Below are 9,925 nucleotides of genomic sequence, written 5' to 3'. Positions count from 1 at the left end.
CTTTAAAGGTCATCTAGTCCATCTCCCCTGCAATGGGCAGGAACATCTTCAACTAGATCAGGTTGCTCAGAGCCCCATCCAGCCTGGCCTTGAATGTTTCCAAGGATGGGGCATCTACCGCCTCTCTGGGCAACCCGTTCCAGTGTTTCACCACCCTCATCGTGAAAAATTTCTTCCTTGTGTTTAGTCGAAATCTACCCTCTTTTAGTTTAAAACCATTACCCCTTGTCCTGTCGCAGCAGGCCTTGCTAAAAAGACTATCCCCATCTTTCTTGTAGGCCCCCTTTAAGTATTGAAAGGCTGCAATAAGGTCTCCCCACAGCCTTCTCTTCTCCAGGCTGAACAACCCCAGCTCTTTCAGCCTTTCCTCATAGCAGAGGTGTTCCATCCCTCTGATCATTTTTGTGGCCCTCCTACGGGCCACAAAACGTCTCCAACAGGTCCATGTCTTTCCTGTGTTGAGGACCCCAGAGCTGGATGCAGTACTCCAGGTGGGGTCTCGCCAGAGCAGAGTAGAGGGGCAGAATCACCTCCCTCGACCTGCTGGCCACACTTCTTTTGATGCAGCCCAGGATACGGTTGGCTTTCTGGGCTGCGAGAGCACATTGTTGGCTCATGTCCAGCTTTTCATCTGTCAGTACCCCCAAGTCCTCCTCAGGGCTGCTCTCAATCTCTTCATCCCCCAGCCTGTATTGATACCAGGGATTGCCGGTATCATTGAAATGTCCTTTGCTGCTCTTTTATTTTCATTCTCATTATTTATTTTTAGCTACTTTTAGCTAACTATTTTTAGCTCTCGCTTATTTCTAGTCACCTAGGCAGTAATGTATGCTTGCTACATCTGTGCCTGTACCTGAGATCTGATGTTACCAGAAAGTTATTTAATCAAGAGCACTAGCATTGAAGAAGAAAACCACATGAAAAATACTTGTGTTGACATTTAGACATCCACCCAAGACCATTATTTTCTGTTCTCCCTCAGGTGTGAGAGCTCAGTGGAGGTGGCAGTGAGCATAACAGCAGCAACCCTGATGGATTTGAGGGCAGAGTGACCTTAACAATACATTGCTGGGCACAAAAGCTCTCAATAGTTCTCAAAAATTTACATTTGGAAGGAATATGCCAGTTGTATTATGAGGAGTTAGACAAGTCTCATAAGCAGCAAAATTTGGTTGGGTTGTACTAGTTTAGGCTGCTAAAATGCCAGCAAGCCAGAACTGCACTCAAGTCTTCCTGCTTTCTTACCACTGGTGAAGAGGACTGCACTAAGCCCAATGTACCCAAGGGATTCTGCACAAATGATATAGAGTCCAGCTGACTCCTGTCAGCACAGAAATGAATACTGAAATGAACCTGTCTTTCTTCTCTGCAATGTATCCTTAAAGGAATGAGAAAAACAATAAAAGTAGGTATTGACATTAATTGTAACTGAAAACTAGTAAAGCAAGATATACTGCACATGGAGATGACAAGATGAAAGCTTTGTTTACACAAGATAGATACATTTGTTTTCCTGATGCCTGTGGTTCCTCTTAGCTTGTGTTACCTCTCTCAAAGGTGAGGGAGGAACTAAGAACTCCAAACACAGGGAAATGATGTGGAAAAAAGTGTTCATCTTGTTTTGTACTTAGTTTTAAGGTTTCTGTTCCCAAGCAGAAAGTCTACAAAGCATGCAGTATTACAAGGACAAGAATAGGGATAAACTGTCGTATTACTGCACAGGGAAAAGAAATGAATAGGAGACAAATAATTCAAAGCAAAAGTGTTAACTTTTGCATTATGGAGTGTGATAATGAAAACATGATTTGCAAAAACTTGTCTACGTGTATTAAATCTCCTATTGTGTATCCTCCAGGATATTGTCAACAGCTGAAGTAGAAAAGTAGTCAAATGTTCTTTAGTGCAAGTATAGACACACTCAGCTGATGCTCAGCTTTGCGTTCACTATTCAGAAACTGTAATGGAGATGCATATATAGAACTACATAGTATCTGTGGTAAATGTTTTGGTCCTATCTCCTTTTACAATTATATTCAAAACCAGTTCAACTGCACTCATAAATGTGCAATGTTAAATTTTCTAAGGTAGACAAGGCCTGCTGCTTCCTCACATCTATGAGCTATAGAGTGAAAACTAACTTCCTTGCCTGCCTTACATTTGATGTGACTGATCACTCCATTTAGAACCAGTTAAACTCCTATGCTCAGAGGACTTTCAAATTTGAGTCTATTTAGCAACTACCAGCTATAGGGTTTAACTCTAGAGAACCTCTTTGTGTAAGCTCCTTTAGTGTTGCTAATTAAATGTAGTTTCCTACCCAGTTCTACCTTCATGAAGTAGGATGTGGGATATCAACCTAAATGCATAAAAATGCTTTGCTTCCAACATCTTTTTTTTTTTTTTTTTTTTTTTTTTGCATAGGATCCATTAGGTGGGTTAGTTAGTTAGAATTTAGCAATAGATTGTAACAGAGAATGTTTTCTTTTGACACTTTCAATTAGAGACCTGCTCACACTGAAGTATAAACTTGTCTATGGTGGAAAATATCAGCTTAAATGACTCTTTTTCCTTCCTATAGCAAATAAAATACATAGCATTGAAGTACTTGAATTGCCTTAGGGTTTAAGACTTCTGCTTACTGAAGTTTTCCCAATTAAAGTGTAGTGTAATATTCTTATTTTATGGCATTATAATAAGCTGGTTTTCTGGTTATTTTAGGGACTACACAAGTCTTGACAATTAGAAAGAATGATTGTTTGACATCAGAGCATTTCATTTATCTATACACTTAAATCTTACAGGATTTGTAAAGTTATTGATATAGATATCTCCTATCAGTAAAGTCAAAGTAGAAAAGACCGGATCTCCTGAGCCTGAGACTTTGAAATCAGTCTTTATTTTATTGCCACTGCCTAATCTACCCTGCAAGGTAGATTGATGTTAGAGTAAGATATTAGCAAGACAACATTGCATTTTAACATTGTTATGATAAAGTGAACATCCATTTCGGGATTTCTATGAAACTCTGCTCTTGTTTACTTCCCAGGCAGCCCTACTGACTACTAAATGTGAATAGTTATGATAATACGGCAGTTGGATTTTTGGCCATAGAAGATAGACCTGGAAGGATATTCCTGGAATTGCAGTTAACCATGAAATAGACCCTTTGTCCAGAAAGACAAACTTCACACTTGAATTGCTGATAGGTCACAACTCACCTACCTCCCAAACACTTCATAACAAATTGAAGGTATTGTACAAGCCCGCTGTGCAAAATTGTTGGCATGCATTTGTGTATCCAATGTATATGTGCTGACCTCAGAACTGGAGATCTCAAAAAAGCCAACTGTTAACTTTAAGACATGTGCTTTACATGCCAGTGTAGGAGCAGTGTCTACAGCTCTGGGTGCTCTTTAATAAAATCCCTCTGCGAAAGCACAGGTAAGGGCCTTTCCTTCTTCCTAAAGGAGCTGGTGCTTTGATGAATATTGCTATATCATCCATGTCTACAACAGCTCATCCTGAAGGATCAGGTGAAGAGGAATTTTTTTACTTTAATTTCTACTTTACATCTAATGCCAGGTTCTTTTAAATATCTGGAATGAAACTACCTACAGCCTCCCAGCAAACTTATCCTTCTCTTTTCTCTGGTTTATCTAAAGCACTATATCAAATGATGATGGGGAATGTGCTTTTTCATTTCAATATGCCCATTTTAAAGGAAATGTCCGCAGTTGCTGAGGATCTATTTCCCGTTATGACTTTATGTTCTTGTCAAAGGCAATGGGAGGTCTGACCAAAAAGCATAGGATTTGGCTCTAGATTGGTGCTGTTACTGCCATCAGGCTGCCTGTTTGGGTCCTGTGTGATAGACCTGTGCAATCTGAATAATACCTTCGGCTGGGGCTGCACGGCTAGAAGGCGCGTCCCCTGGGTGGTGGATAGGGGATCCCTCTCTGGAGGGTGCACCGGATAAAATTGAAGAAGGTGCCGCGAACCAACGCAGCCTAAGGGAAGGCCACCCTGACAGAAAAACCACTGGCCCTCCAAGTCATGGGGGTTGGGCAGGAGGCCAACTACCTCCTCCCGGAAAAAAAAAATAAAAAGTTGCAGAAACGACGAGCATCAACTCGGAGATGGAGAAAATCAGTAATGAAGTGAGGAGGAGGAGATGGAACTGGATCGGTCATGTCTTGAGGAAAAAAACAACAGAAGACTGCGCTGTGGCCCTTGGGTCTCCAGAGCACGCAGCCGCAGACCGATCGAATTGGAAGAACGATGTTCGCGCCTTGTGTGCCTCCTGGCACTGAGAGAATTCAGATTCAGAATCTGAATAATATGCAATAGTTCAGCATTATGATCCTTCTGCCAAACCCAGTGGGCTGGGTGGGGGGCACAGCTTTCGCCAAGCATGCTTATGTGCATAAGCCCACTGTTACAGGTGCTGCTGCTTCAGTACTGTTCATAGCTTTAGTTGCACATCAAAGTTAGAGGGGAATGGAGCCGCTCCCCAGGTTCTGTGTGGAAGATCCTGAGAACTTCTTAGTCAGCAGTCCTAGACTCCTTTGCCCTTCAGGACTTCCTCCCAAGGGACTCTCTCAACCAGGCTCCTAAACAGGCCAAAGTCTGCCCTCCGGAAGTCCAAGGTGGCAGTTCTGCTAACCACATTCCTTAGTTCTCCGAGAATCGAAAACTCGATCATTTCATGATCACTATGCCCAAGAGAGCCTCCAACCATCACATCACCCACAAGTCCTTCTCTGTTCACAAACAACAGGTCCAGCGGGGCGCCTTCCCTAGTTGGCTCACTCACTAGCTGTGTGTCCTGGTTTCAGCTGGGATAGAGTTAATTTTTGTCTTGGTAGCCGGTATGGGGCTGTGTTTTGGGTTTAGGATGAGAACAATGTCGATGATGATACACTGATGCTTTGGTTCTTGCTAAGTAGTGCTAAGCTGTTGCTAAATAGGTGCTAAGTGGCGCTCACACTGGTCAAGGACTTTTCAGCTGCCCCTGCTCTGCCGGGTGCACAAGAAGCTGGGAGGGGGCACAGCCGGGGGGGGGGTGGGGTGGGGTGTGCTGACCCAGACTGGCCAAAGGGCTATTCCATACCATATGACGTCATGCTCAGTATATAAGCTGGAGGAAGAAGAAGGAAGGGGGAGACGTTCGGCGTGATGGCGTCTGTCTTCCCAAGTAACCGTTACGCGTGATGGAAGCCCTCCTTTCCTGGGGATGGCTGAACACCCGCCTGCCGATGGGAAGGAGTGAATGAATTCCTTGCTTTGCTTTGTTTGCGTGCACGGTTTTTGCTTTGCCTATTTAACTGTTCTAATTTATTTTACTTCAATTATTAAACTGTTCTTATCTCAACCCACGAGTTTTCTCCCTTTTACCCTTCTGATTCTCTCCCCCATCCCACTGGTGGGGGAGTGAGCGAGCGGCTGCGTGGTGCTTAGTTGCCGGCTGGGGTTAAACCATGACACTGTGTCAGGAAGTTATCTTCCACACGCTCCAGGAACCTCCTAGCCTGTTTCCTCTCCACTGTATTGTATTTCCAGCAGACATCTGGTAAGTTGAAGTCCCCCACGAGAACAAGGGCTAGCGATCGTGAGACTTCTCCCAGCTGCTTATAGAATACTTCGTCTCCCTCTTCATCCTGGTTGGCTGGTCTATAACAGACTCCCACCATGATATCTGCCTTGTTGGCCTTCCCCCTGATTCTTACCCATAAACACTCAAGCCTATCATCACCATCATTAAGTTCTAGACAATCAAAACAGTCTCTAATGTACAAGGCTACCCCACTGCCTCTCCTTCCTTGCCTATCCCTTCTGAAGAGTTTATAGCCGTCCATTGCAGCACTCCAGTTGTGCGAGTCATCCCACCATGTTTCTGTGATGGCAACTATATCATAGTTTTCCAGCTGCACAACTGCTTCCAACTCCTCCTGTTTGTTGCCCATGCTGCGTGCATTCGTGTGGATGCACTTCAGTTGGGCTATTGATCCCGCCACCTTTTTGGGGGGAGAAGCCCTAATTCCTATGTGACTGTTCTCAGGTGCTTCCGTGGTTTCTAACACATCAATAAACCTTGTGTCTTTGCTGCTGCATGGCTCTCCATCCCCTACCTCCACTGAGACGGCAGACCGATGGACCTCGCTAGCACCCTGTCCCTCAAACTTTGGCATGTGTCCTGGTTTCAGCTGGGATAGAGTTAATTTTCTTCTTAGTAGCTCGTAGAGTGCTGTGTTTTGGATTTAGGATGAGAATGTTGATAACACACTGATGTTTTGGTTCTGGCTGAGCAGAGTTTACACTAGTCAAGGACTATTCAGCTTCCCCTGCTCTGCCGGGTGCACAAGAAGCTGGGAGGGAGCACAGCTAGGACAGCTGACCCAGACTGGCCAAAGGGCTATTCCATACCATATGACGTCATGCTCAGTATATAAGCTGGGGGAAGAAGAAAGAAGGGGGGGACGTTCGGAGTGATGGCGTTTGTCTTCCCAAGTAACCCTTACGTGTGATGGAGCCCTGCTTTCCTGGGGATGGCTGAACACCTGCCTGCCAATGGGAAGTAGTGAATGAATTCCTTGCTTTGCTTTGCTTGTGTGCGCAGCTTTTGCTTTACCTATTAAACTGTCTTTATCTCACCCCATGAGTTTTCTCCCTTTTACTCTTCCGATTCTCTCCCCCATCCCACCGGGGGGGAGTGAGCGAGCGGCTGTGTGGTGCTTAGTTGCTGGCTGGGGTTAAACCACGACAGTCCTGTTTGGCACCCAATGTGGGGCCCGAAGGGGTCGAGATAATGACAGATTTACTTGGAATGTGCTAGATTGAATTTATAGCTGTTATTGCTGTTTAGGTATTAATCAACAGGCTTCTGTGCTTGCCATGGTGCTTGCTTGCCTTACTGTATATTAGAGTCTATTGCTTGTTTGTGGCTGCTTTTTGCTTTTGCTGCTTGCTGTCATGCTGAACTGCTTATCATCTTACTGTGCTGTGCCTGGGAACATTTTGATAACAACAACGGCCATGCCCTGGGCTGGCAGATGGCCAGGGCATCGCTGCTGTTTCTGTGCTGCTGTACTGGACAGGCTGGAACTCCAGTGTGAACTCGAGTCGAAGGGACTGTGACATGCGGATGAGTCCACGTGGGAGCAGGACACCCCGAAGTGCCTGTGGACGTGGATAAGCCCATGCCAGAGCAGGTATGTCTCGATGCATCTGTGGCCATGGTTATGTCTGTGCCGCAGCAGGGATACCTCTTGAAGGGATTGTGGCCCAAGGATAAGTCCACGCTGGAGAGGGTACACCTCGAAGCATCTGTGGCTGTGGATAAGTCCGTGCTGACACAGGTACACCTTGAAGCATCAGTGGCTGTGCATGAGGTCATGCTGGAGCACCTCAAAGTGTGTGGCCATGGGTAAGGCCATGGTGGAGCAAGTTTACTTCTGAAGAGACTGTGGCTGCGGGTAGAGGCCATGGTGGAGCAAGTTTACTTCTGAAGAGACTGTGGCTGCGGGTAGAGGCCATGGTGGAGCAAGTTTACTTCTGAAGAGACTGTGGCTGTGGGCAAGGCCACACTAGAGCAGGTATATCTCTGAAAGCATTGTGGCCCATGGAGAAGGCCATGTGGGAACAGGTGCACCTCTAAGTGACTGTGGCTGTGGATAAATCCATGCCGCAGCAGGTATACCCCTGGAGAGACTGTGGCTCATAGACAAGGCTCCACTTGGAGCAGGTAAACCCCTAAGGGACTGCAGTCTGTGGATAAGTCCAAGCCGGAGCAGGGGCAAGGGGAGGAGTCCATTGCAGTGTTAAACCCAATGGTCTGGTCCAAAGGGGCCAGGGGTGGAGATTGTAATGGAAATACCTTTAAATGGTTGTAACCCGGGATTTGAGTTGCATGTTATAGGAATTACCATAGCAGGAACCACCTGAAAAGACAGTTTAATAAAGACAGTTTAATAGGTAAAGCAAAAGCCGCGCACACAAGCAAAGCAAAGCAAGGAATTCATTCACTACTTCCCATCGGCAGGCAGGTGTTCAGCCCATCCCCAGGAAAGCAGGGCTCCATCACGCGTAACAGTTACTTGGGAAGACAAACGCCATCACGCCCAATGTCCCCCCCTTCCTTCTTCTTCCCCCAGCTTATATACTGAGCATGATGTCATATGGTATGGAATAGCCCTTTGGCCAGTCTGGGTCAGCTGTCCTAGCTATGCTCCCTCCCAGATTCTTATGCACCTGGCAGAGCATGGGAAGCTGAAAAGTCCTTGACTAGTGTAAACTCTGCTCAGCAAGAACCAAAACATCAGTGTGTTATCAACATTATTCTCATCCTAAATCCAAAACACAGCACTCTACCAGCTACTAAGAAGAAAACTAACTCTATCTCAGCTGAAACCAGGACAGAAGATTATTTTCTGAGTAGTGCTGTCATAGATTCATAATGAGAGCTTCTGCTGGGTAAAGGGAGCAAAAAATGCTTTTGCCTACTGCGGCTTGCTTAGCTCTAGCACTTGCTTTCAAATTGCCAGGTATTGAAACTGCATGGTGAAAGTGGATAAACAAGACCTTTGGATTTCACTGGATTGGTGATGATGCACTATTGTTTCTGTATCATAGATTTCCCGTATATGCTTACCTAATCTTTTCCTGGGCCTACACAGAGGGGGAGAGGTAGCATCCAGACTGAAAAAAATGTTTTGATTGCCTTAGTCTAAGAGCATGAAGACCTGGCACCAAAAGAATAAGGGGGAAAGAGGGAGGACCTTTGTGAATGGTGTCATGGCATCAGATACATGCAGAAGGAAATGGAAAACTGAAAGGAAACTTTTTACCTTTTGTTGGATTTTTTTCAGTCAGGAATGCATGCTGTAAAGATAAAGCTGAGAGGCTGGTTTCAGCTCAAGGATTCCCCTGGAGGAGTTAGATGCTCTCTATTTATAAAGTTGTGTTTATAAAGTTTGGTCTGCAGATCTACTTCCTTGTGCCATGGATTGCCAGCAAAGAAAGCAAGGCCTCGGCACAAAATGACTGAGAGATCCTGTGGGCTCTGCCTGCAGTTTTGCATGCAATTATCAATGATGTTGATATTGCAACTACATTCTCCAGCTCCTTGGAGTTAGCATTTTGAAAACAGTGTGCAGACATACTGCTGAGGAAAGGTGTGAATGTGAGATGAAATTTCCATTATGAACTCCTCCCAGAAAGTGGCTGTGGGGGAGTGGAGTGTTTGATTCTAACCCTTCTGCACAGGAGCCAGCATCTGTAACAAATCTTGAGGGGTAAGTGAACTGATTGGAGGCTGACCAACGGAGTGCTACATGCATGGGAGGAACATAGTGTAGCTTTGAGTTAATGTTCATTATCTTTGCATTGGTTCCCCTGCTAGCCATTTATAGCTGTAAAAAAAGGCTTATTTACCAATGAGTCCTGTTCTTTTTTTCCCCCCCCAAGAATCTCACATTACCTCAACTTTTCTGCATCTTTAACACAAGTCTCTCAAGAAAACAAGTGCTATTTTCTCAAGTTCTGGCTTCTGCAATCAGGAGGCAGGAGACTGAACACACTTTTACAAGCTTGTCAGGTTTTAGCTGTTTTCTGTCTTCAGACTCACTTTTTTTTTTAGAAAATGGATTCACCAAAAAATACCCAAACTAGAAATAAAGTAAAAACAACTCAGTGCTTATCTTCCCCTCCCCACACAAACAAACTCTGTGATATCTGGAGATTGCTTACAGAATGAGCTCATTCTTCTACCTGTTTCTTCTCATTCTTTTTATGTTTTTCTTCTTTAATCTTCCACCTTTCCTTACTGAGGACAGAGCACAGCTGGGTGAGTGTACTGAGGAAATAGCAGGGAAAGGCCACTTGGCTTTTTCAGTGTGTGCCATTGAGATCCTCAGGGCTGCTATACTCA

The sequence above is a fragment of the Platalea leucorodia genome (genome assembly GCF_965183815.1).
Source record: "Platalea leucorodia genome assembly, chromosome: W".
NCBI lineage: Eukaryota > Metazoa > Chordata > Aves > Pelecaniformes > Threskiornithidae > Platalea > Platalea leucorodia.
The sequence above is the reverse complement of the archived record's forward strand: the minus strand, read 5'-3'. Positions refer to the sequence as shown.